The sequence below is a fragment of the Anopheles gambiae genome, chromosome 3 (genome assembly GCF_943734735.2).
Source record: "Anopheles gambiae chromosome 3, idAnoGambNW_F1_1, whole genome shotgun sequence".
NCBI lineage: Eukaryota > Metazoa > Arthropoda > Insecta > Diptera > Culicidae > Anopheles > Anopheles gambiae.
Genome location: NC_064602.1, coordinates 45,903,764 through 45,930,531, shown reverse-complemented (window position 1 = coordinate 45,930,531; position 26,768 = coordinate 45,903,764). Strand labels below are relative to the sequence as shown.

The 26,768-nt window shown below is 40.1% G+C and overlaps 1 protein-coding gene and 1 long non-coding RNA gene across 2 annotated transcripts in view; one reads left to right on the top strand and one right to left on the bottom strand.

Moving 5' to 3' along the window:
* LOC1279373 (calcium-independent phospholipase A2-gamma) overlaps positions 1-26,768 on the top strand; it is a 124,865-nt gene that overhangs the window by 27,768 nt on the left and 70,329 nt on the right. The gene's annotated exons all lie outside the window — the stretch shown is intronic.
* On the bottom strand, positions 6,372-7,600 carry LOC133393662 (uncharacterized). Its single transcript, XR_009766314.1, has 2 exons — positions 7,517-7,600; positions 6,372-7,454 (listed from the first exon to the last, which is right to left on the bottom strand). It is a non-coding gene; the product is annotated as an uncharacterized LOC133393662 (long non-coding RNA).

Below are 26,768 nucleotides of genomic sequence, written 5' to 3'. Positions count from 1 at the left end.
GGGTTTTTTTTTTATTATTTTCATTTGATTTTTTTATGCACCGTCCAAAATAAAACGATATATTTGCTCGGATCGCCCCCGATAAAAAAATGTTACAGGAAACGTTAATGTCACCTTTATCTTGTCCGTTTACAACTTCCCTTCATTTGTCTTGACGATGGGCTCTTCGGAGATTGAGTGTCCATATAGATAGCTTTTGGTCGGAGTTATCCAGTGCGCAAGCGGGAAGCAAAACAAAAAAAATGAAACGAACCTTTTCTCTGTGTACTGTTGTCGAAAGAAAATCTCATCGGAAAACATGGACACCGACCAACGTTTTACGGCGTGCCCCAAATCTGTTTCCCTAATGAGAGACAGATAGGCGGGCTAGTCGTCGGAAGAGTAACGTTGCTGTGGTAAAAACCCACCAGTTCCCCTTAAACGCTAACGCCCCGATACCGACTATGGGCCTGGGTAGACATGGGGTGGGGAAAAAAGGACAGCATTCTCGACCAGTGCCTGGCTATTATCGATTCCGGTGTGCGGGACTTTTCTTTATTTATTTTTTTGTTCGTGGTTGTTGTCGTTTCTTTTCCAAATTTGCCATCTATTTATCTTACCGCCAGCCTGCAAGAAAATGCTCTTAAGCAATGATTTGAATCCAAGCAATGCCAACGGTCGGTCCAAGACCGGAAGCTTCCTTCAGCAGGGGGATACTTTAATGCAATGGAACGCGGCATCCAATCCGATTGGACCAATCGGGTGAGCATCCTCGCAATGGCGCAATCTAGCTATGGTGTGTGGGATTGGTTTCGGCAACCTGACGCTGCAGGATTATAAATCTTGTCTGCGCGGACCGGCGCTAAACTGGGGGAAACAAATTGCTTTCCTTCTTTTGGTGGGCGATTTTGGCGGGGGATTGCGATGAATAGGGCGTCAGTTAATGGTGGTGGGTTGAGACCGGGGACGAGACCTTTCCTTATTTGATGAAAATGGTTTCGCGTTCGTTATCCGATCTGCCGGACGTAGCAAAACTGTCTCTAATTGCAAAAAGGACCAAACATAATTCCTTTTTTTTACAAACAGAAAGGTGCTTAGTGTCTTTTAAAAGGAAAGAAAAATCTAGCTGTAAAATATCCTCGATATCTTTAAATCAAATTTAACTGCAGTGTGAACCGAGAACATCTATAAACTAGCGTTGACACCGTACTTAAGGTCGAAAGGCTGCCGTATTTACTGTTGTAATATTCGAAGCATAAAGCCATCATCAAACAACTGTCATAATTTCAGCCCTGCATGTACGGAGCTTCTTTTTGTTTGTTTCCATCCGACTGCATCATGCTAAAACCCGGAGATTGTGGTAAAAACTTACGCCAAACAGTCGTAGCGTGACATCGCGGTCGCTGATTTCAATCATCAGCCACCGCTGCTCTGTGCCGGGAAGAAAAGAACAAACGCGCGTATATAGCAATTCTACGCCACCTAGGGCACACCGAATTCACGATCCGTTGCAGCAAACGGGGCGCGCATATTTGTCCCGGTCCCTTTGATCTTTGCAGGGCTGGGCTGCTGCTGCATGTCGCATGTTGAAATTTTGAACCGAATGAAGGTTCTGAGGAGATGCCTTACAAATTTAAAATATGCAATGCAGCTCCATTGCTTGTCGGCTTTGAACGCGCGAGACTAGTTGCGTGGTAGGTTCTGTGTGAACTTGTGTGATCGAATGGGAGATTTTGGTTGTGGGAAGATAACGCTGAATGTCGAATGTTTTCTTTAGAAGTTGTGTTTTTAATCGGGATGTATTGTTGTGGAAATGCAACGAATCGAAGACACTCCCATAGGCATAACCATTTAATCAAAAGTGTGGTTGATCCTTATTGAACTTCTAATCATTTGTTGGTAACACTGCTGATTGTTACATGCTTGTTCCCGGAAATCTCATTACTCTTCATAGCTCAAACGATGATAATTCGACAAAAATGGCATTTAGCATCGGTAAAAGCACATTTCTCAGGAAACCCCAAATGAGGTATGGAGTAATTTTAATGTTTGTTTTTGTTATACTTCGATTCGTGTTAACGCAAGCACTTGTTGCTTTATGTCGTCATTAGGGTTGAATGGGCAAAAGAAATGTATTGTGTCCTGTATTGTTAAGCGTATTGAGTTTATAATGCTTCTTATTTTCCTTGTAGTTGAACATGCGAATAACGTGTTTAATGTGGGGTTGGAAAAAGTAATTATAAAAGATTGTTTAAATAGGCAATTTTCTAAAAAAAAAAACAAACATGGTTTGTATATTTCTTGAATTGATGTTCAAGTTCAAATTCGTTCGCCATCTTCTGATCTGAAAAATGTTAATCAACTGTGCCATTTAGAGGGCATTGACCTTTGTGCTTCTTAGATCTGTCGGTCGCAGTAATTGGAGCTCTTGCTTCTTCAACAACTATTATTTTCCTACCACAGCTTCGGTTTACCCAAGACCTTAAGCTCTTTTGTTCTTGATCTTTTCTCCGTCCTGCCGACGTAAATTACGTTTTCTCATGTCAACGTGTTTGGTGTGTCGCTCGGCTCCGGAATGGCGCATCACCTCTGTGTGTGAGATGTGTAGAATTTATTAAACAAAAAAAAAACTCCAGGATAGCTATCTTAAATCAAGCTGCATCCGTTTGCACTGCCGAACGCAAGGCTTTACCTTCGATACGACTGCGTCGTACGGATTTTCTCAGCGACATTCGAGCGCTTACATCAAATTACAATTGCCTGTAAACCGATGTAACCACAAAATCAAGCGATCAAGCAGCAGCAGCAGCAACCGAATGGTGGAGCGCATTGGGATGAATAAATCAAAGAAGAAATCAGATTTCCGGTACCATTCCTTGGCGTTTCGTTTTACGCGCTTCATGAATACATCATACGGAGCAGCAGTTCATGTCATATGTGATGAGTCTGCTTTCGTACCATCGGGGTTGGCTGATTGACACGCGAGAGAATGCGCGCCACAAATTCATGCTTCCCGAGGGTTGATCCTTCGCGTGGCCCTCATTTTGGATAGGTTCAAAAGTTATCTCTTTATACTGGCTGGCTTCAGGGCTTAGGGTATCGGATTGTAGTGGCTAAGATGCAATATGTCCTTTTGAGATTCCCCGACCCGTTCTTTGGACCAGCTTCCGTCTCATGCTTTACAACGGAGGAGAGAACTGCTCGAATACGTTTTAGCTGCCTTATTTGATGTTTCTTTTGTGTGCCGGACTGGACCAACGTTTGGTGACACATTTAAGGAGAAGGACTCCGATGCAATGAATGTTTCATTCAACGAGTAAGGTTACGACTGCAGAAAGCAGAAGAAAAAATCGTCTGCTAACACTCGTTTTCTTTATTCTCTAATTGGAAGACAGGCTATGTCCGCTGTAATAATAGTAAACAATAAGGAAGATCACTTGGAAGGCGACAAGTCATAAAGGTTTTTTGACATCTTTGATTATTGCTCCCTTTTCTCATTGTGGTGAACGTAAGTAGGTACGCTTGAATGAAAAGGGATGTCAGCGTTTTTTTCCCTCTTTGATTGGATAGGTGTTAATCTTTGAGTGAATTTTCGAATGCTTGATTGCGGTAAGGACGCAAAGCTTTTTTGTATGTAACATGTACCATTTATTCTATATTTCTATAGTGTTAATGTCGATCAATGTAAATACTTAAGATTAAATAAGGCTAGAGCCTATATAAGCCAAATCAGAGCATGCTACTGTCTTATATTTCGAAACAATTGTATTCATTCCTAATCATATCCATACCTTATCGTACACAATTACTTAATACATACGCATTTTCACACCATGTAGCTAGCAAGATGGAACTGTTTTCCATTTTCTCATCAATGCTCATCATGCAAAGTCCCAGCGTGATCTTTTCTCCTTGTTATTGTTTGTCAATTATGGTAAGAGTACATTAATCATGCGCTAAATTTTCCCATTCAACCTTCGATCAGCCAAAGAGCTCATCAATCTTGCCCACTGCTTTTCGTTCATCATCATTCGTCTATCCTGCTAGAATAGAGGTTCCCTTGATAATTGTCTCTTTTTCTTTCTCTCTCTATCTCTCTTTTTCTCACTCGTTCTTTCTCGTTTCAACATTTCTGACCACAGCATGGTAGGTCAGTGTCAGCTTTATGCTGTCGTATGTCGGATCCTCCCTGCCTCTTACCATACATTGTTGAACTTTCGAGTGCAACTTTACCACACGCGTGAGAGCGCACAAGAAAGTATGCACAGAAATGGACAAGAGACACGGTGCTGGACAAAGTTGTAAAACAAATCCGGCTTGCCGAGAGTGCAGCGGCGGAAGTTCGCCTTATGCATTTTGCGTCAGCTCCGGTGCTTGGATAAAACCGGAACCACAAGCCCACATCATTAGCATCGTTTGATTTGATTTGCTGTGGTCGCATTACCGTAGCATCGTGACACAATGGCGTAAATAATTACTGTAAATTAATAACAAGTATCAAGGTACTTGAGGGGGACAAACACGGCATTCCCTGCAACGGATGCGGTTGCGAGCGACGAACAACCATTTAATGACATTCGCTCTCGACGAGTCAAGTAGCGGCGATCCCCATGCCAGGCGAACGGAACTGTTTCGAGTGCCGAGAATCAATGACAAAAAGTTAAACGTAGTTCTCACTTTTTGCTCCACATCCACTGCCACATCAAACGAACGCCTTCTGAGTGACCTTATTGTTTGTGCTGCCACTATTTTTCTGTGTCTTTTTGCTGCTGCGTGTCTTTGCTGCTCGGCGCAAAGACCGACCACCATTGTGCAGCCATCAATTGTCTACGTAATTCAGTGCATAATTGAATGTATGAAACCGTTAATCCATCGATGATATGGGATTATTGTTGTTGCTGATCGTTTACATGATCGCGTGTGTGTAACATTACACGATCGCGCCACCGCATCATCGGGGCGGTAGCAATGACAAGTACCATCAATGAAAAATGGTAATTCATCCCTTGGATATGTCGTATTTACCGTGGGAAGAAACTTGTTAAAATCATTGAGGAAGTTTTTGAATTAACTGGAGTTAGCCATGCTGCTGTTCATCTTTTTTTAGGATGTAAATGGGCTTTCAGTATGTTTTGTCTGTATTTTGCCGGGTTTTTATTTGAGATTATCTGTTTTACTTAAACAAAAACATACTTCTTCTAAAAATTAAATGGTACAATGTGTAAAATAACGTAAAAAATCGAAAGTAGCAATTTTTGATGTTCATTTTCTTTTCAAGCTTGTTACATCAGCAAAAAGTAAAACCTAAGCGTCTTACAGAAAAAAACAAACGTTCAAAGTATGAATAGGCCAACATAAACGAAAAGCTCCGACAAACACACAAACGTAGAATTTAATGGCATCTTTTGGCAGCATATCGGTAAGATATGCTCGAGAATGGACAGTTTGCAATATCCGGTGACAGTGGCGACTGGTGGCACTTTGCAAGATGGTTTTTCCTCGTCAACCTCCTTTCACCGGTCACCAGTCAGCTGGGCTATTTCCATTCTACGCTCGGCTGTTTGCTAGCTGGAGTAGTTTGTGGGACCACTAACGCTTGCTGAACCTACGCTTCCATTCGTCTGTTTATATTGCTATCTTCCTTTGGTGTACTTACTTTCGTTCAAACCCTTCTCTCCTCACGATGAACTCCTTCCAATGGTTCCAGTCTGTCGCCGGCCAGTCCAGCGCCAGAGTGTTTTATCCTTCTTCGGCTTCATCCATTGCAAACTGGCTTTTGCAACACGTCGGAAATTTCACACGGTGACCATTTTCTTTCGAGAGGTTAAGACATGTTTACTGTGGATATTGCTTGCCAACCAGCAGCAGTGGAAGAAGAAATGCTAAGGAATGGATAAAAAAACCTTTCGCCGAAATCGTTTTAATGTGTTCTCCATTCAAAGCTGTATCTTATGGCCATTATTATTGTTACCACCCGCGCTCTCTCCTACTCGCCAACTAGCAGGCTCTGTTCAATCCAAATGTTTTGCTTTTACATTAACTCTACTTTAGTAAACTAGCTAGTTGGACGATGACTGATTTGGTAAGATTTTGCATTCCACCTGTAAAATGTTAAAACAAGATTGCTGGACGTGTTACTGAGATTGTCATTTCGATTTAAGCTAAAATGGTATATGCTTTTGTTCAATGATCTCCATTGTATTGATAAATAATAAATAAATTGAAAGTATCTGTGATGTTAAAATGTGCCGTTTTAGTTTATTTATTTTAGCTTGCATTTGCAAGAAATTGTAAATAAAAGATATGCCTAAATATTACGAATATCTGCCACAATGATTATTTTACTATTTACTATTATATTAGCCATTGGAATTAGGTGACAAAAAACAGAATAATTGATATTTTCAAGTTTATTGAACAATTTTCATTAATTAGAACTAGCATATTAATGTTAATGTTCGGCAACAGTGCCGAAATCGTGGTTTAATATTCTCTCTCGAATGAAGTAGATGTGTGGTACTTTACATCACATCAATATCGGCTGTGTTCGTCTATCCGGAAACGAATCATTCGATCGGTCGGATGCAGACGCATTTCGATGTCCGATTGTAGTAAACACTACCCTAAAGGGATTTTATGTGATTTTTCCCTCACATCCGGCATCAAGCTACGGTGACGTTTCCGACGTGGCGTTACGCTGTTTTGGCGTACGTCATTGAAGGAACTTTTTCCCTTCCATTTCCATCAAGCCAGTTTCCGGGCGGCTGCTGCTGTGTTGATGTAGAGTTCGGTGCATTTAACGCATTCTATCCTAACAGGAGGCTTGCAGGAAAGAAACAATTACCGATTGATTATTTATGCAGTAAAACATGAGCTAAAAAAACAAAAATCCAAGATAAATGAACCGTAAAATAAAGCTGTAAACCAGTACAAATGTTGTGCACAAGAAGGCAGGCACTCTTTTTAAAGTGTAGTTTCTTGCATTTCCATGAACCTGTCTAGTTCACATAAAACTATTCCTTTGGCTGGTGCTAAGATATTTCTTCGTCCAGCATGGAACTAGTTCCATCTGTGTGGCCTAATATAAACCGAGCAATTTCATGGACGAACGGGCGAGATGCAATCGCGCCCGCCCTAAGGAGATGAACAGGAGGGAAAAAAACACAAACTGCAAATAAAAACCCATTACAAAGCAGACAAGTCCTACTGAGCATCCGCCAGGCATCCAGCCAACCGAACGAAGCGGAAGCATTAATCGGACTTCCGGCGCACTGGCCGGCGTTCGAGTGAGCGATAACTTCCGGATGCACCGATGCGCAGAAGCAGTAGAATCGTTTTGCAGGGTGGTGGTGATTTTTAGTTTGCTATACTTTTTTCTTGCCGGTCGGGCTGTTTCCCATCACCCCGGTGCCCGAAGCGATTGCTTCTGCAAGGCTGGCTAGAGTCGCCATTTCGCTCGCCGAACGTTGTTGATCCTGGCGGGAATGAATAAAGAAAATGGTCAGTATATCCACCGTTGAGGTAGCTTCTAGCATACCTGTCGCTGGTAGCCGGACGATCCTGGGGATGGAAAAAAAGATAACAAAAATGTATATGTCGAGTAAATCTCTGAAGGCTACTAATAAAGTTCTATGTAGGTTTTGAGAATGATTCTCTGAAAAGTTGGCAGTTTTTTCGTTTACAGGCTGTGCAAGAAAGTGTGTAAAAATGTTACTATGTTTGTTCACCTTTACACATTTTAATTGGCATTTTGGGTGAATGTGATCATCCTTTTTACCCCATGTTCGGAAATGTGCATAATATTTAGACGAATATTTTTCTTTCTAAAGATGCTGCAAAACATGATTGTTAGCTATTTTATATTTATTTTTCTTTGGCATTACTAGATAAAGACTATTACACATAAATTGTTTATTGGTGAATGATATTAGTCAACTTATTGTATTGCATCATTTTGAAGTTTTTATACAACCATTACCACTTTTTCCTACCTTGTTTCGGGAATGTCGATAAATTCCTGCCACTTGAACGTACATGTCCATGCTTCGAACATGCGCACCATTTCTTCTGCGGTTCTAATACAATGAATCTCTCTGCACGATATGTGCAAACAAATGTGACCCATGTGACCGTTTTCGGCACGGAGTCATACGGTGTGCTTGCGTCGTGCACGTTTGTGTTTTTTTCCCGAGTTGAAATTTACGAATTCCTATTTTTCCATTAAAACCGGTTCCTAAACCGCTGGAATTGAATGAAATATTTTGAACCATTTTTTGAACGGGCAATAAACGTGGTCAAAAATCAAGAAAATGCATCTTTCGGAAGCGGTTTATGAAAGATCGCGCTTACAAATGCACGAGCAAGCCATACTACCATGATGGTACCCAGCGCCGGAATGGTAGATCGTGTGAACTATACCAAAAAAACACGGCTACCGTACGGACGCAGATAAAATAACTACCGAGCAGCCCGAACTTCCTTTACCTCAGGCGCACGGCTGGATGCTAAAACCGTGCACTAAAAATAACCCAGGTGGACAGGATTTGTGGGCAATATCGCTAGAGCTCCTCCCGGCTAACTCGCACTAAATGCAACAAAAAAAGGATAGCAGTTCAAAAAATGTGAAAAAGGAAAAAGCTACGAGCTGCATGCAGAATTTGCACATTTCCTCATAAATTTGCGATTTCCTTCTTTTCTGTTCGGAATTAATTTATCGTAAGTTTTTCGAATTAATTTACATAAAACAGTGCCGTCTACCGCTACTACTGCCGCTGCTGTTCTAGCTGCGGTCAGCGAGCGGTCTTTCAACGAAGGCAATGGTAAAAATGGTAAAAGGATAAAAAATTCTTTATATTCCTTATATATGGCATAACGTTGACGGAGTAGGGCAAAGGGACTGCAGGTAGTGAGAGAGAGAGAGAGAGTAAAAATAATAATTCCATACCTTTATGCAGAACCGGCCCAGGTGGTAAAGAAAGATAGTAATAAAGAGAGACAAACAAAATAGAAATTACTTTTATCTTAAGCGCGTTTTAAAAACATGGAATATTTTTCCATTTAATTAAGAACAACTGCTACTCAAAATGCGTTTCTTTTGAAGCGTTATGCTCTCACTATTGATTTCGTGGCTTTCCTTTTGATCCATTCGTCAAGATTATTTCTCGGATTTTATTGCGATACTCATTTAATTCAAACAAAGCATTTATGCTATGTTTTAAAAATACTTCATGTTTGCAAAAATGCCATATAGAAAATGTTCATGTTAGTAGCATGCTCAACTGCATGTTAAATAAATCTACAAATAAATGAATGAATCTGTGTCAATCCACTTCGCAAAATTGATATTGATGATCAAAAGCGATCCTACCAATTATCCTTCTCATGTTAATACGTGTTTTAATCAACAATATCCTATGCTGGACTTATCTGAAGCGATACGCTCAACCCGTGAAGCTGCACCCTTGATCGATTTGTGTCTTTAGATTTGACGTACAATGTCGGTCGTTCTTTATCATCAATATCTGAGATGATGAGTTTTCGGATTATAGGCGGGGGCATGGCAAAATGGGGCAAAAGCAAGCATCGACGATACCGCATTAAATCGATCAAGTATTAATATTCTATTTTTGTAAGCTTCTCGGATTTCCTTTCGCATTTCCATACGAACCCACACGCACCACACTGCTTTGCTACTCTCGGAGGTTCGGATTGGGGTTTAATCAATTTTCCCAGCTCTACGTAAGCATGCACCTGAACTATGGCTTACTCATGCCCTCCGCACGATCAATTGCTTTGCTCCCCTCGATGCCAAACGGCAGCAAACCTGGCGGCGGAGAAATAAAACAGGACACAGATTTACCGCTATTCACTGCTGGGTGGGACTCACCGTGCATCAGGCGAACGTCTTTGAAAAGCGAAAGCGTATTAAAAGATGATTCTGCCCGATCTAAAGATGAAAATCATGTATTATCAAGATTATGCGCGGGTTCAGAAGGCTGCCGCTGCCGTTGCTACTGCGGCTGCTACTGATGCTACTGTTGCTGTGCACAGTAACCATAACGCACTTACGTACGCTTGTCTTCTTTTTCAGTTTCACCCACCTAGTGATTTTGGGGCTGACTCTGATGGGGAGAGGGGGGGGAACGCAATCTAGTTGTGCCATTTTCACTGTACATGTGCCCTGTCAAGCCGACGGTAAGTTCATGATCCCACATAATGGTTTTCCGTTTTGCTTCCTTTGCAGCGTAGCAAGCATTAGTTCACCTTAAATGTCTTTTTTTACCTCTACTGCGCTCACTCGTTTCTACGATCACACGCAAGGTTTGGTCGAAGAAACTCCTCTGTGTAGGTTGCCCGCCGCCCTGTGGTGCTGCTTGTGCCACAGGTTAGAGCGAGATTCGTTTTCATCCAATTTCAGTCCTTACGCCATGAACCTCAACCGCAACTTCCGGCAAATTGTGGATAAAACTTTAGTCACAAGAAACCCACCTTCTTCACCCTCGATCACGCGCTGCCTGTCTGTAGGTGTGTGTGTGCATGTGGAGCGCACGACTGAACGGAACGCAACGAACGAACGAACGAACTACCGAACGAATGAAACAACGCCAAAATCCCAGCATCGTAAATCATCCTCTTCCCTTGCAACTAATCATAATTAATAAAAATAAGGAAATTCCTACTTCCTAATTTCATAATCCGCCTTATTCTTGTGCCAACTGCCATTAGGTGTTTCTGGCATCGGTAGGACAGATACAGGGTGAGAGGCGAAACTTCTTTGCAAGTTGTTTATTCATCATGGCGCGCCGCACGGTCTGGATAAGAAAGCCTACAGACGGTACTTCGATTTCATTTTTCGAGGACGAAAAAACCATATATCACTTGACAGCAGCTTAGAAAACAAAGCAACTGACAACAGGATTCCGGTGGCAGTACTTAGGCAGTGTCTCGCCAGTGCACATACGCCTGAGGTATGCTTTTGGAATTGCCAAATTAGCACTATTTCGGGGGAACATAAATTCGGCAATAATGTGCTGTGTGTTGTTATTGTGAGGTACATGGTTGTTTATCAGACTTTATAATATAATTGGTTTGTTTGGGATTTAAATTGATTGTTATAATTTGTTTGATTATTTTTCAAGTATTTATACCATGTGTCATTTAATATTTCTGAATTTTTGTTTCATTTTTCATAATGAGTATGTTATCGATTTCCTGATAATATTTTTCTATTGAAATGTGGTGTTTTTTACTGAATGTGTGTGAGCATATTAATACCCTTTGTGAAACCAAAAAATATGACTTCAAGCTAAAAAAACGATTGAAATTCCACCTGACAAGATGTTGTCCGTGACGGTGAGCAATAGTGACAGCATGAATATGATAATTTTCGTTCATTAAACGATGTTAAACGGTACCACGTGTGCCGCTCGTGCCTGTGCCCCCATGCAGCAACTTTGGATGCGGTTGAAGGATTTCTCAGCACCACCTCGCTTCCCTTTTGCGAACATTTGCATGAGCATGTTTGCGCAACTGTCCCCGTACCTCTAGATTGATTCCCAAGACATGACGGCTTCACGAAGATACCGTGCCATCTTTACCTGTCAGTGGTCGCAATTGCAAAATAAGTAAGCCAACATCCGGATATGGTGTTGGTTGCTCAAACTAGACACGTGATTCCCAAACATTACATCTTGTATGATGATGCGATGATTCCCGATCTGTTGCGGGGTAACAGAGAGTTGTAATGTTTATGGTTTCACGCTTCGATAACCTGTCATCGTCTGTCACTCGAAAGCTACGAAAGAAAATGCTTGAAAGGTTTTAGTCGGCTTGTAGCGACCCTGGAGCTTGATCATATGTCAGCTCAATATGGGCCGTAGCACTGAAAACTGGCAAAGCAACGGATATCAAACAGAAAAATGCGAACTTATTACAGCAATATCACATGTTGCAACTTTGAATCGTAGTAACGTAAGAGTCGCTTGGCACTAAGCTTACATTTGACGGAAATAATTTCGCGATATAATTTCATAGTTAAAGATAAAAGCAAATCCATCCATCTTATTTTGAAACCCAAACATCGTTCCATGATCTAACAATTCCTCTACGCTATAAAAATTATCTGTTAGCTTCCCTCTCTACACGCTCACCCAACCATCGTCGAGAAACCGTGGTGGCGCTAATGCTTAAATATCCTGCTGTTCCAGCGCTTCCGAAAAATCTGCTAACATCACTGCTTGTAGTGCGTACCAAACCAACCGATTCTTACGACGCGCTACGTGAATAAAATTTCATGCCCCGTGTGAATAACAATAAAAATGAAATTAATGACACATTAAGTTAAATTTAGCTATAATTTCCTCATTTAATATCATCGCCATTAAAAATATATTATGCAGAAACGATGAAATCAGCAAAGTGAGCGGCTGGAACCTGCCAAAAGAAGTTTCTGGTTGGCGGTTTCGCGGTTTTCCCACATTTTTCCCAAAAACCCAATCCTCTGCATCCGGGATGGGAGGTGGGATCTTTTGCTATTATTTTTCTCCCAATGCGGAAAACCCTCCGCAAACATTCGGCACTCTGTAAATTCCTACGGTTCGTACTCGTGTGATATGGTTCACGAACGATGCTGCTCGTCGTTAGTATAGAAATATGCGAATACGCTGTGGTTTGAGCTGCATGCGGCCCTTTCTTTTATCCGAGCAAGTTGTGGTTATAAACTAAAAAAGAGGAGATGGAATCAGCATCATACAACGAAGCATGTCATTAAAACTCACTAATAATTGAATTAGATTAAATTTATTTAAATTGCTCCTGTACGATGTATTGAAACGCTTAAAAATTGATAATAAATGTTAAGAAGCATGAGAAATGGTTTGCAAATAGAATGGCGCAAACTGCTTAGACTTGCAAATACATTTTTTTTAAGATCCAATACGCTAAGAGCATTTAATGCTCAACAATGTTAATTGCCTTTCATTTCAATTTTACATCACAGGATTCGTACTAATTTCAAGTCGCTCTAATTCTTGTGTTCCTTAAAAAATAAATTTCATCTGTTTTATGTATGTTCTACCATTGCGCAAATGTTAAAATGTCAATTGTAATCATTCGAAGTACTATCTCAAGATTAAAATGGCCAATTTTGTTTCACACTCTTGTTGACGCTACTTGACAAAAGTGCTTAACACCAAAGTGCTCTAAAGTCTGCTCGTTTCATTATTCTTTTTCATATTCGAATGAGTGTAACAGAATATGGAAAAAGAAAACAAAAATGCAATGCTATCTAACAGCGTAAAAAACGTACACAAATATCAACATTATTCCAGCGAATTGCTTTGATGTCGAATCCTTCTCACATCCTCTAGCTACTGTTTGCTTCGAAGTCGTCATACTCTTCGTCGTGAAATGAGCTATGAATAACCTTCTTTGCGGATGTTTATGTCCATAGACGAGCTCTTCTAGCTCGCTGTGATCATCCGATACACTACAGATGTAAAAAGTAGAAACAATTCTCAGCGAGCACTCAGAAATTTCATTCAATTAGTGAATAAGGGTTCCATTATAGTTCATTCGTTAGTGTAACATTTATGAATAACATAAAGTGTTTTATTTGTAACGAAATGAAAAAAAAACATCAAAAATTTAATATTTGCTTTGATTAATTCAAAGCTTAAAGCTGTGTAATCCACATAGTATATTATGTTTATCCTTTTATCCTACGCGTCGTTTATCGATTTTATAAAGAGAGAAAGTTACTGCTACTCCTTTTCATGATTCGTTGCATCGCTATGGAATCATTCTGAGAGTAAGAAAGGAAAAAAGGAAGCCGTATTATTTATGTACTTCGCACGTCAGAGCAACGTCAAATGCTTGTTTCCAATTGAGAATGGAAGAAATCACATTAGGAGATAACAAAAGATACGCACCTTAAAAACCTTTTTCGTCTCGCCTACCCGGGAGTTAGAGCTGTTTACAAGCTAAAAAGTTGTACATGAAATTTGTACCACGCCATACGCCTACCAATATGCCTCCGGCGCATACGCAGTATACATTCGTGTTTTCCAATGTAGACACCAATGGTAATTGCTTGTGTTCCTCATTCCCATCTTAGAACCCACTCTCAATAGAAGAAATGTGCGCTAATTTTCGTAATTTTGTTTCATAGTTTAACTGACACCATACAATTCTTTTAATGTTTTGCTAATATGTGTGTGTACTAAACATCCTAAATACAAAATGCTTTATTTACTGTGATAATGAAATTTTTAGTAGGAGCAAGGATAATCATGAGAATAGTGAAGCATTGAATGGTATAGTTTGAAATGGACTTTAATGCAGTTCTACGGGAACATGAAAAAGTGAATTTAACTTATGATACATTTTGAAGAATAGGGATCATCAAATTAGTCCGAATCATCGATACAAAATGGCAGAATCAACAAATATAGAACATTTTCTTCTAACTTAAAAATGTTCTGATGAATACTTCTATTAATATTTTTTAATCTTACTTATTCTTGCTCATCCTAAGTTCTAGGCATATATGCAAAGTTTTCAACATGTGAAAAATATCATAATTTTGCAAGAAATGCTATTTTTTGTTACACGGTTTAGTTAAATATATCAACTTTATACTGCATTAAACATGCATCAAGAAAACAATTGAGTTTTTTTTAGTAAGCAAAATAATTAGCTCACTAAGACACAGTAAAAATATACTGGATTTTTCTTTATTGTTTCTCAAATATTTTCGAAATTGTCTCACAATGTAGCACCATAGATAGGTATAGTATACAGGTATTCCTATAGATATGCGGTACTTGATAAACGTGGATTCGTAGATACGCGTTCTTCTATATTTGTCTGTTTTTTTAGCAAATTATACTGGTTTGATACATCAATTATTAAATGTAATCTTTAAAAACGATAAAAAAAAATCTGAACCGTATCAAATAATTGATTTAATGGTTAAAACCACCCACCCAGCCCATGCAAAACTACTCAACGATCATTCGTCAACATGTTTATTTATAAGAGAACCGTTGTTCAGTATTAATATAAATATTAATGGTAAATTTGATGACACAATGGTGTTTTCCTTCAATAAAGATAGAAGACACTATCGAAGTGGAGTCTTGAGGCGATCTGCTGAAAACAACGTGCCGAGCAGTCCCGATAGCACGTATATTACCGATCATGGCAAAAGTTACGATCTTTAGCCATTCTTTCATTGATTCCCAAACCAAGTGACTGAACTTTAAGGTACAATAAAATAAGTTGCTTAAAAAACGCTCACATTTATTGTACATTCGTTTGAAAGAAAGAATTATGTTGATAACGTCTCAACAGCTGTAGATAAGTTATATAACAAACCGTAATGTTATGTTGTATTCGATTTAAATCATTGTTTGACATTACAACTAACGTATGCTTTTAGAATGCACCGTTAAGCTTAATGTTTCTTTTCTATTTTATCTTTACTTCACAAATAATTAATAATATCAAATGCGAATAATTGAATATTGCACTTAAAAATAGCTTCTATCCTTCTATGATACAAATATCTTGCCGGTATGGCGAAAAAGCAACGATTCATTCAACAGTTTTATCTCAAGCTTTTTCCTCCAGAACCTCGTCCTGCGAAGCCTGCGAACACCGATTCTATACATAGCTTTGTATCGTTCATGGAATTTCAAACAACGTACTTAGCTGTATTTTTATCAACATCCATGTTTTGTCACCCACACCAAACCCATCTTATGACCTATCCATTATGATCACGGTTTCATTCACATTTTGTAAGTGCACATGCCTTCTGTGGGTTGACTTTGCTATTGCGATGTTCATTTTGGTGTGTCTTTTTCAAAGGACCCTTCTCCGGAGCAAAGGAGAAAGTATCTGTTTGGAAGCAACAGTATTCGTTATACACTTCTTAATTTATGCGTAATACTATTCGTCTGCCACTGAAAACGCTTCTCGATTTAACGTTTCCGTACTACGGCTGCTACTATTACTACAAATGTCTAGGATTGCAGTAAGCCAATTGAACCACTCTTTACTGTTGCGTTGAGGTGCAAATGTTTCATCCGAAATTCCACTGATACTTACAGGAATGAGAAGCTCTTTTTAATTAGTTATTTCAGCAATATTCATATCGCTCATTCTTGAAAATGTGTAATTAACTACATGTATCAATTTTAGGTTTTTTATTAAAATTATTAGCAATTATTTTTTGCTGCCCTACCATGAATATGTGTTATGTTATCATTATATTAATAGCTGATTCATACATTTTTCCCTTCAAATTTTTGTTACTAGTTGCATTGCATTGATGACTATTTTAGTTTACGAACAGCGCAGTGCATTGAACTAAAAGTCACAATATAAAAATAAAAACGAGCCATCCTTTGGATGCCTTCATCGGCACGGATCTTGAATGACAAGCATTGTGGTTTGAAGAGATTTGTTTCTTCCTACGAAGCGCAGAAGTTAGATCCTTTTACCGGAAGAAAATGTATAGGCTAGAACTGTGACAACGCTACCATTTCACCTCCCCAAAACGCAACGGGTGGTAGCTCTGTATCCCGTGTCGACGAATCAGAATTCCTGGAGGCCATCGCTTCCGACCGTTCATTTCGAAGAATGAATGATGGAATGTTTGGAGAAAATTAATATTTACGATATTTTGAATGAGATTCGATGGGACTTCCGCCACAGTCACTCGAGGTGCAGGTTTCATGTGCCGGAGCCTGAGGAGCGGCTAAAGGAAATCGACGCCTCTGCCAAAGGTTATTCCAGCTTAGTGCTGCCGTACGTTACTTACGATGGTTAGTGGAGATTTGTGCTTCTTTGTGTGAGTTTGTACGTGAGTTTGTATGATTTTTGTCATGCGCTGCCACATCCATAGACCTTCTGACCGCAATCATGCAAACCCTGCCTACTCGGCAGCGCAATATATTGAACCTCCAACCATACACGTGCACCAACGTCTCTTCTTCATGTTTACCGTCACCAGACCAGAGGCCACGAAGCGGTTGGATTTTTCCTGAAACGGGGCTGAGTTTTCCCGCAGGCAATTGACGTAATATGCAACGCGCTTTCGCCACGTTGCGCGGATTCATACATATTGCATGAGCATGAAAATTATATTTGCTCACTCGATACGTACCGAAGCAGTCCATGGCAGTAGCAGGCATGGTATGACCTGTCGTTTGGCATGATGTCTCTGTTAATTACGTGGGCGACGAAGGATGATGAGAGTTGCAATGGGAAATCAACGCTTATTTTGCGGATGCGCCAGCATTCGCCAGGTCACGACGGTGTCCAGTCGTTCGGGAATGAATAATTTCGAAATGAATGAAATGAAATTCTCTAGCATTCAAGATGACTGTAGAGAATAGTGAACGTGATAGTTGACGTAATTTACTTTTTTTTTGTTTCAATTTGCTCGGTTTACATATAGTCTTTTTAATTTTTCTCGGATGTTTTTTTATGACGAAGTAAGTTTACTAAACTATGAGAAATTCTTTATAAATAACACAAAATTGATTCTTCTCAACGGATCACATTCTCACTGCCTTAGACTTTGACATTTGAACTAGCATTAAAACATTTGCCAACCAAAATCCAAAAATTAATATCAAACAATTATAAAGTGTATTTAAAATGTGTGAGATCCTTCCATGGTATATAGATTAATCCGTACGACCTACCAGTCTGTCCATCATCAGCATGGGTATGGGTCAAATATTGAATGGACCTAATATGTTAAACTCCCCCGTGACTGACTTTGCTTATACCAATCATAAAAATTCAAGTTCACAAGAGGTTTATGTTAGGTCTTGACCAACCTATAGCTATTATATTATTTACTAACTAAATATAATATAATTATCTACTAACTAAATATACTATTCATACTTACTCTAGATACTTACTAAATTACCTAGAACTAAAATATTAAAAAATAATGAAAGTAAGCATGATTTTCCCACAGAATAAACCCTTAATAAATAAATAAGCTAAATAGTTAAAAATTGGTATTTTAAACTATAGATTCGGCATTTAGTACATGCTCTACAAGTGTTAAATCTACTAATTTTCTCGATAATATTTATTTCCTGTGTTTTCCTGTTACTTGTGTTTAGTAGGTCATCAAACTGATATTTACTTATCACTATGCTTCCACTTGTCGTTAGATATTCTCATAAGATGGCTATGCGATTTCGCTTTGCAGGGTAAACACAAGCAAACAGACAAACAAACAAACAAACATTGGGCTAAACAACAAATAGGTTGATGCTTTGGTTCAATTCCAAACACGTGCCATTGTGCCCACACACCAATCGGTTAGTTTTTCCGTTTAGTTGCATCGCCAAATTCATTACGACAGCGGGCAACTTTACACACGCCATGAAATATGCCATGACCAGACGACGCCCGGAAAGCAAAATAAAAATGGAAAAAGAAGAATAAAAAAAAACAGCAAATAAACGAACGAACCCACCCGAACGCGTAGTGAGCTATACCCGTCTGCCCAAAAGCATCAACCACAAAGCTAATCTAAGTTTTATTAAATTTTACGGACCATCGCCTCTGATGGCAGCAATATTGGCAGACGCAAACCAAGTGTACGCGCCTCGTTACGCCTCATAGAGTGATTTGCAGCGGCCAGAAAGCGCGCTGATTTGCCGGCAAACCCGCCGCCGGAGCGCCGGAGCACGTGGACGAATGCGAATCGATGGGTGGGTTTGTGTACACAATGGAGTGTGTGTGTGCCTTGCTTTTCTCGACTGCCTTGGTACCGAAGGACGAGGGACAGCGTCGTTTGTGTACACAAAATATGCTTGAAAAAACATCATTATAATTTAAAATCGTTTTACTACCAAACCGAACTTCCACGTTCCACGTGGGCAGCACTAGCGTGCGCGCGTTCTCTCGTGTGTGTAGATTGGTCTCGGCTTTTTTTTTACTCTATCGCCACCATACTCGCTTCACCATCGTACGGTGATGGCGATAAAACCTACGTACATAAATTCCAGAACCAACATAAGCGATTCGTTCTTGCATTTTTCACAAGGCATCTCGATTCCCTTTCCCCGGAGCGACATTCCGCTCGTACGGAGGAATTCAATCACCTCCCTGGTACGGCTCATTGGGCAAGGGATAGAAGAGGACTTTTTCGATTAAATATTTGATCAAGTGTCGAGTTCAGCGTCGTGTCGTGTCGTCTCGATGACGTCGGTTATGATGGGCACACGGGCACGTAGTACAATCTTCCTTTTTCGAGTACAAACCAACCTTTCGCGGTCCTGACTGTGTTTGCTGGCGTTGCGGGCGTATCAAGGAACTCGGCACAAGTTCCTGCATCGCACTTAATCCTAATAAAAAAAAAACAAGGATCATACCATGAAGCCAAGGGCACAGGGACCTGCAAACCACGTAAACATGCTCACATATATTGCAATCACTTGTCTTCACTCCGATTTGGGAAAGAAATTTCTTTCCACGTATGCCACGTAAGGTTATTAGAAAAGGACGGAAACATAATTTTCCTAACTTTGCCCGACCCGTTAAATTTTAGTTACCTTCGCATCCAAAGAATACGGTAGAGTGATGGATCCCCATCTCCATACGTTGATTGTAACGAGGAACGTGTGGTGAACCCGTGTTTCGTTAGTAATTAAACGGAAAGTGCATGGAAAAGTGGAAATAAAAATGAGTATGAAAAATCGCACACATGAACATCAACACTCGATCTTGCAGATCCGGAGAGTGAACGGTAGACTAATTCAATATTCATGAAGTTGGATTAGCTGACGAAGTTTTCCAATTATCCTTTCTTCAATGTCTGTACCTAACATTGATTCATGCGTACATAATAAAACGGGCGGGCGTTAACGATTCAATGAGTTTTATTACGTATAATTATTTAACATACTTTGATGAACGGTGGTTTATTCGATAGATACGTCGGCTCCTATAGAGTCGGACAGAATCGATTCCCGACTAGACCGTTACCCCATAGTAGGAGCGGAGTATGGGGCTGCATGGAACTAGTAAGTCACGGAAGCCCCTATAGGCCGTCATGACAGCGTAGATCGCGTTACGCCAAAAACAAGAAGAGCTATGGTAGAACGATTTAGTTTATACTTAAAATTTGTTACATTTATATCACTTATTGCCTTGTAAATCGTTGCTTTAGCTGTTTTCACATATTATGTGAATAGAAATTTGAAAAAAGAGGATCATTACGGAACTAGTTGTTTATCCAAACGAACCGGAACGGAAAGTATGGGCTTGGTAGGTTCGGTTGAAGGTCCATATCAAGGGTCGAAAAAGTCTAACCCACGGGCCAGATGCAGTCTGTCACAACATTTGATCCTTCCTCTGAATGGATTTATCTGAATTAATGTCGAACTCTTACAACTTTCAGTTGTAAATTTGTGTATTATGGCATTTCTTATTAGATTTTTTTTTATTCAGAAGGAAAGCAAAATAAATTAATTACCTCTTAAGGGTTGTATACCATCTCCAGAGTATCCTCAACATTGTTTGCGGGTGGTTAATCAAGAAGCGACATTGCTCTTGCTTTATTGTTTTGACTGATCACACATTTGCGCAATTTGTTACCGATTCTTAACTGATGCTCTGAAGTAAGGGCAAATGTACGTTACCGTTAGCAATACTAGTTCCGACCGTTCCGACCGAACCTACAAGGATAAAACATGTTAACTTTGTTCCGATAGTTCCGATTAAATTTAATTCACACAGCTTTAGCAAAACCAAAAACAAAGTTGTTCAAAACAGTTGTGTACCACAAAAAAAATATCGTAAACCTACATTCATAGATGGGCAGGTATTCCACCTCAATAGGAAGAATTAAAAATCTCAATAGGAAATTAATAAGAATGTTTTTTTTAAATTGAAATATGACTATACATGTTTTGCGAATCTGATTGTTTTCAAGATAATTAAATTTAAGGTAAATTTAGAGGTAGGTCTTCATCATCATCTTAGTACTAACACGATCCAAATGCGAACAAAAAATAAGCAACTAATAATCTTTCAAACTAAACCCATATCAGATTACAACTTCAAAAAAGTGAAATAAAACTTGCCCAATATTGCTATCTATTTTTTTTTTTTGTTGTGAATTTCAATCCTACTCAATCGATCGTGAAAAATCGCGAAAACCTTCCTTTCCGACACTGTTTACGAGCCGAGAAATGTTTATTACTGCATTTCTCCGCAAATTACTTCCTTCCATTGGAAATAAGCAATCAAATTTATTCATTTTTATGTTTTCAACCATCGTTCTATGCCATCCATTCCCGTTGCCAATCACAGCTATAGCGATATCGCCCATATTGATCCCGGTCCCTTTGGAACTCAGCAATAGGCAATCATGAAAAAAAAACAACACAAACCTACAGCCAATGTGGAATGAAAACCAAAGCCAACGAGCGTCGCGAAAGGTAGCAACCAAGAAAATGGTGCAATATTTCTTTTCCAAATATGCACGCGCAGAGGCGAAATGGTGCGAAATGTGGCAGAAATAAGTGCACCGTTTATTTTCATCGTCATCGGATCCATATCAGGGCTTCCTGTCCCTGTGTTCATCCCTTACCATTGTTCTCCGCGTTGGCAGCGGAAGTGACGGATGTACCGAACGTCGAAAGGCACTTTATGATTATGCGTAAATATGCTGCGATGCGCAAAACAAACTTGTGTTCAATGGTATCGATAATAGGTAGGTTTCAGTTGTACCAAGGGCGAGGAAGGTAAGTGAAAAAAGTTGATGATGATAATTTTGTTTGATGTTTGTTGATGTTGTACATGAAAATTTAATACATTGTTGTTATATAAATTGGTTCATGTTAAACTCTTTTTTCTTATTAATAGCTTAAACATTAAACATCAAGGTATTGCATACTATCATTTAGTCTACCATGTATTTTATATATGAAACTGAAATTAGAAAACAAAATATGTGTTTTCATGACACTTTACTATAAAGTGCTACTAAAGAAAATTTTTCAGAATGTGGTATATTTAAACATGAATGATTTTTCTTGCGAATTAATTATTAAAGTAATAAATTTTATGTTTTTTATATCTGGTCCAGAATTACCTACTTATGTCATATATACAATACAATACCAAACAAACAAACAAACCAATTTTTATTTAAAATGAAAACTGATTTTGCAATCATAATGTGTTTTTTTTTCATTCAATCTGTTCAATATTGTACTACATTTAACAAACTTGTTCCCAGAGCAATGATCTAGTTAGTCTTATCATCTAGAACATATCCATTAATATGGAATTCATTTGTGCATGAACAAAAAAGTGTAGGACAAATTATTTATATTTTCTTCTCGGGATGCAGTGCGGTGATGTAAGTGCGTGAATTTACAAAACAATGCAAAGCAAAGGTGTGCGTTGAAGAAACAAACAATTCTATGAAAAAAAAAACTCTACAGCAAACAATAGCGTTTCCTCCTCTTTCGTTTGGTAGCTTTCACCCAGCAACGTAGCCATTGTGCGATTAGACTTATTCGGCAAATTTCACAGAAAATTTCCCATCCTGCAGATTAGCTGGCGTTATGCGCACCTCACTCACCGGTATTGTGGCACCACCGACACCAAGCTGCATTCAACTGCAGCATCACTTCGTGCTGGGTTTATTTTTTCTGCGCTTCTCATTTCAATACCACCAAGGCGTCTGTTGCAATTCCGTGCCATGCGCCGAACTCATTACTCTTAATGCCTAGGGGTAATGAATCCTGACGGGTGTTGTGCTATCGGAAAACCCACCATATCCTGTGAGTGACACAACGCCCCAGCCCTGACTCCGGCGGGCCTACCCGGGAGAATCATTCAATTGACAGCACGCTTGCGTTCACTGCACTCAGGTGCATTTTAATTTTCACCTAGTTGCATCGGCTTGTAGCGCTGTTGTGCCTACCTTCCGCTCGTGCCTTTGCGACTTTCCCCCCTTTTAAACGTTGAACTAATCAACGAGGAGTGTTAAAGCGACACGAACAAAACGTCCTGCATGTAATGCTTAGTGCGGAAAGGGGGGGGGGGAAGAAAAACAACAACAGACACTAACGGAGTCGAAAATGATGTGACCAGCCGGCTGGAAATTGAGGGTGGGTGGTAGAAGAAATGGGATAAAATATCACTGCAATAATGCAACGACGAAAAAAACCAAACAAACACACGCACAAAAAATTCAACAAACAAAACATCACGAACATTGAGTAAACTGAGGATCTCATACCTTCTGTACGGCACGCGATTGTAAACAGGAAAAAAGTGCCAGCTGTGTAAATCCTAAAAAAATGTTTTGCTTTTTCTGCAACAAAACGGCATGAAAACAAACCAAAATGTAACAGAAATACAAAACAAGAAATTAAAATTCATCCCGTGCGGAGAAGGTACGATAACATGGCTTGTGCTGACGCGTGTCGGACTACCGAGAATGTAAATTTGCATTGGTATCAACAGATGCATTCGTCAGAAAAAAATCGCTTTTCTCATTAACTTAAAAACATTTTAAGTGTTTTCTATTCTAGCTTTCTCTTTTCGTTTTACAGCAGTACGGGGAATTGTTGTGCTGCATCATCTGATATGGTATAAATGCAAACCATATGAGCGAATAGTTATGAATAATACGATGCATTGGGGTTTATTTTGGAATGCACTTTTTATGGCTGGTGAATTTCACTATCATAGCATTTAACTTATGTGATCTGTATTTGGGTAAGAGGTGGAATTTGCGATCATTATCGTCTTAATTGTTTTACTTTTTTTTTATCCAATAATAATATAGGCTGGTATTATTGAATCCGTTCGTAGCGGGAACGTACGGCGCTCACATAAAATTTTAGGGTTGGCAACACATTTCTTGAGCCCGCTCCTAAAACGCCGCGGTGAATAACTGTAGCAACCATCTAGTACGTTAAAAAAATGAGTGTCGGGACGTACGCCGCCGCTACGAACGGATTCAATAATACCACCCATAATTATTGTACGCGTACAATGGTCATATGACTTGGGATGATAAAAAATGTTTTTTTGTAAAGATTTTTTGTTTGGCAAAACAATTAAAATTTTCACTAAGAAACAGGATAACACACACTTCAAAGTACACTCTTCATTTAAACACAAACATAATTTTAAACAACTGTCCACCCTAATGTATCTGATCATATCTAAAAAACAAGTTCCTTCCGTCAAGTTTTCACATTTGCATCGCTGCACTTTTTATGTCTCACGACGTGCAGTGTTCTTATCACCAAATTAAAATCAGCTGGTCTTTCCAGTAAGGCCGGACCATGATTCCTCCAGATTAATGAGCTCATGTACACGATCCTCGACCACGGTTGCTATTGCCTTACCAGTCGACAACATCCATCGTTTGAAATACTACAAGTTCGACTCGCGCATGCCACCAGGCCCGATCAATGCAAGACATTCTTTCCAGAAATTAAGTAGGTTGTCTATGCGTGTACGATGCGCTCCACTGGTCAGCGGACCCCTGTTTAAAATCATTTCACTCGCAAACTGGGCATAACGAATCATGCATCCCTTTGCTTTAGCAAAAAAAAAACTAAGAAAGGATATTCGGTGGATTTTCATCTCGCTGCCAGTCTTTTCGCGACCCCGCGATGATGCTACACAACCTTCTTCCTTGAACTGTTCCGCCTCTATCAAAACGCAGGATCGTGTGAACACAATAGGTTTCCTCGTCTGCTCGCGCTTACGTATGAGGTTAGCTTAAGCTTCCTACTTTGAGAAGCAAGAAGCAAAAAAAAAACAACAACAACCGCGTAACCTGATATCCGGTTACCCAGGCCTAAATTATATACGAGCTGCTGGTCGTGCATATTTGAATAAAACGACCCTTTATTTTCGCGTTTCTTCGCGAGCTCGCGCAAAGGGGGAAAATTGTACGCATCTACGCAGCAGCGTCGCTGTGATGGAATCTCAAACCCTTGGATCATATTCTACGGCATCAGCGAAGCAAGACTAACGCATGAGACGTGTTTGTCCTGCCGGGCGCGTTACGATTGCGCGACCAGTTCTCGTATCCTTTCGGGTACCGCGAGCTTCGGGGAAAAATAAATCACACAAAACCAGGCGTCCGAGGGCGTCTACACGGGGTCGGGTGTCCAGTTACTTACTCCCTTCCAGGTGTGCGCGCGGTGGTCCTCGTCTGCGAGGCCACCGAACCGCGAACGACCTTTCACTGGGCGCAGCAGTAAGTGCACCGGTTTCGTAAGAATGTCGCTAAGAAGAAAAAAAAAATACACGAAGGGACCGCACGGTCACAGTCTCAGCAGCTTCCTTCCCGGCCGTCAAACACGAACAATGCCAGCCAGTGACGCTAATTGGCGCGTCCTAGATTTCCGGACCCAAATTATGCAATTAAACGTTCGCCGTTTCACTCGCAGTGTTTGATGTGCAGGGGAGAGCGGGTGCAGCAGAAACGAGAAGCAGCTGCATTTTGATGCACGCTCGCCTGCTCCTCAACCGCTCGAATTCCGGTGCTTCCGGCGAGCATCGGTTGTTTCACGTAACGCAACCTTTTTCCCCCGTACGGAGCGGGGGAAATGAACTGAAATGTCAGAAACTGGTCAAAATGTCAAAACAATTTTCCTTTCCCGCTCTGCTTTCTTTTAATGGAAGTGGCTTGCAGTCGTTGCACTGCCTGTTCGATACGACTTTCACGGCGTGTAAGGTCGATGGTTGGGTGAGAATGAACGGTTTGAACTATATTAGGTCAAATACGTTAAGCAAAGGCACTTGCATGGGAAACTTAATCCATTCGATTGGGAAAACAGTTCAAACTATCGTCCTATAAGCATGACTGAAAATATACAACGGTAATGCAAAAAATGTTGCGTTTGTTTGTCTGTTTCGTTTTTTATTAGACAATACAAAATTTTCCCAAGTCTTGCATTACGTGTGTTTGAGGTCGTTCTTAAGGGTAAATAGCTCGCAATGCGTGCCGCGTAATAAATAATCAACAATATCATACGCGGGTCGTTACGCGGACGGTACGGTTATTAATAAATTATCACTTTCACCACTTCCTAGGCATCTGTTGAAAGACAGATTTTGTAAGGATTCGCTTGGTGGTTCCCATATAATAATGGGAAGCAGATACTAGGGACATTCAACAGCTACGATACGTACCATCAGTGGTCTAATTGAAATTTAAATTTCACTCATACTTGGAGACTTTGGTTTTCTTTGGTTCCGGCAGCTCGATAACTACGTTCCGTGGATGTAAATCGATTGCTTTATCGTTAAGAAGAGTATCCGTTGGTGGCAAGCAGGGGATTTCTTGGTTAGAGGAAAAGATTTAGTGCAGTTAGTCGCCCCTTTTTTCTTGTATGGTTTACGATTCTTTCGTGTGTTTTTTTTTGCTTCTTCATCCTGCTCGTTTGCGAGTGCGTCGTCCTTCACACGTTCACCTTTTGGACGACCCCCGCTCGAAGTTTTCGGTACTAGCGTACTCAAACTTTCAAGATAGTTTCCACCGAAAGTTGCCGGGGATGGGCCCCGGAGACGATTTATGGATGGGTAAGTTTCGCTCATAATTCACTACTCACACACACACATAAAGAGTGCGAGAAAGAGGGCACACGGCGTAGGGCTTTGTTTGTTTAGTTCATCTTTTCCCGTGCGCTGCGTGTCCCGGTGAATGGTGTGTGCATGTGTTTTCTGGCTTCTTCTGCTCCTTAACCCATCGCGACACCACGATCGCG